Source organism: Triturus cristatus, chromosome 8, assembly GCF_964204655.1.
Source record: "Triturus cristatus chromosome 8, aTriCri1.1, whole genome shotgun sequence".
Lineage (NCBI taxonomy): Eukaryota > Metazoa > Chordata > Amphibia > Caudata > Salamandridae > Triturus > Triturus cristatus.
This window is the reverse complement of record NC_140591.1, coordinates 659,558,654-659,560,670: the sequence shown is the minus strand read 5'-3', so window position 1 is coordinate 659,560,670 and position 2,017 is coordinate 659,558,654.

The window sequence follows — 2,017 nt, the reverse complement described above, 5'->3', positions numbered from 1 at the left end:
TGGCCATTGTGAGTCCCCAGCAAAGCTGAGGCAAGTGGACCCCACGAGTGATGAGGAACAGCAATACCCGTGTACCGTGCAATATTGTCAAGTGCAACCCCTTCATGATGTTCTATGAACTTGTGCATTAAACCACTTGCGGCCCAAGCCTCCAGCAGGATTTCCACCGAAACTCAGAGGCCTACCTCATCCCAAGTGACCGTGGGCTCCTGTGAAGTGAATCCTCACGAGGCATCTTTGCAATCCCTTGCCCATTGGCTTGTGGGTCCCCCGGAGACTTTCTCATCAAACCAAAGGGCTCCTCTGTTTGCTCCCGGCCTGCCCTAACTTATCCTTGCTGGGTGAGTCCCTCAGACCTTGCTAGTCTGCACCGCTGACTTTCTTCATTTTCCACAAGACTTGCTGTTGCCAAGGCTTGTTGGCTTCAATCCGGTTGCCGACACCTCAGTTAGCTGCAGACTTTGCGGGACACTCTGAATCAAGCTGCTGGTCATCATTGATGCCTCCTGGACCACGTAGATAAAGAGTCAAAACACCCTTGATCACCTGAAATCACCCGACGACTGTGGGCATCCATCTTCCTGGCCCTGGGTCACTGGCAAGTGACCTTGAACACTGTCCCTTCTGCTTTCAGGTCTTCTTCATCTTGAATACAGCCTTGGATTCCACTGGACACTTCTCCAGTCTTCACAAGCAGCAAATCCCCTTCGGCTTTCATTGAAAACGACGACGCAACCCAACACCAAAAGACACCTATGCACCCGGCTTCCCTGGGTGAGGTAACTCGTGCACTCTGGTGTTCCTGTGCGTGTTGGCCCTCAAATTACTTACCTTGTAAGTGGCTTGCTTGTAGACTCTCCCGAAGTACCCTAAAACTTTAAAAATCCAACCGCGACTTGCTCCATTGAAATCAATAGGGAACCCGCGGCTGTGTTCTCCCACTGCACGCGTCTCCCGTGGGTCCATTACTTACCTGCCTTGGGTGGATTAGTGAGGCCCCAGCGATTCTAAAGGCCCTTGGCCTTGTCCCCTTGCAAGTCGACATTCCTAAACCTCTTTTTTATTATATGTTCTGGTACGCCCCTAGGGCCCCAGCCATATTTGTGCTTAACTTATTGTGAAACGTTGATATTTGCATATGTTCTTGACTTCTAATCTCATAAAGAGATTAGTAGAGTGTGTCTAGTAATAAATACATATATATTTGATATATATATACCTGTGTGGTGTCCTTTCATTTGGTAATTCAAGAGATTATAAGGTAAAACAAGCTGCTTTACGTTCCTCTGAGACTTAGCCTGAAGGCTGCTCTCCATAGCAACCACTAGGATAGCTTTCTTTAAAAGGTTTTCTTAAACCTATCTACCATAAGAGTCGAATTGGACTGGTGCAAGGTGGCCACTTTAACTAGTGACCAGCATATGACAGGCCAACTTCTACCATTGGTGGGCAGCGTGTGAGATTCCAGCTTGCCATTGTTTTACCAGAAAATCTCTATTTGAATTACTTACTGAAAACCACTAAAGGTACTCAAGGTACATATAAAGTCAAGCTTAGTATCAATAAGTTCTACTGAAATTAGAGCTGTTTGTCAAGGGATAGCACACCCTTGCTACAGCTAGGATCAGTAGGCCACAAACTGGTGTAGGTAGTACAACACTGCACAACACTAGAATGTCCTCAAAGGGTGGAGCCGGTGGGTCCACTCAGCCTCAGTATAAGGACATTACCTTCTTTGACCTGTAGGCCATTTGTGTTGCAAGACACCTGAAGCTAGGACAGAGCCCCTCCACACCTGGCCTGATAGATCTGCTGACAACAGATGATCTGAGGTTGGCTCTAGGAGCTAACAGATCTGAATCAGGGAGTGGGTCAATTACAGTGTCTGGGTCAGATGATGAAAATCAAGATGACCAGGACTCTGTGATTGAAGGGCCAGATCCAGAAGGATCTGAACAGGACAGAGGAATTCTTCCTAAGAGGACTGACAGAGTGGAAGAGTGGCCTTGGTCCCCTT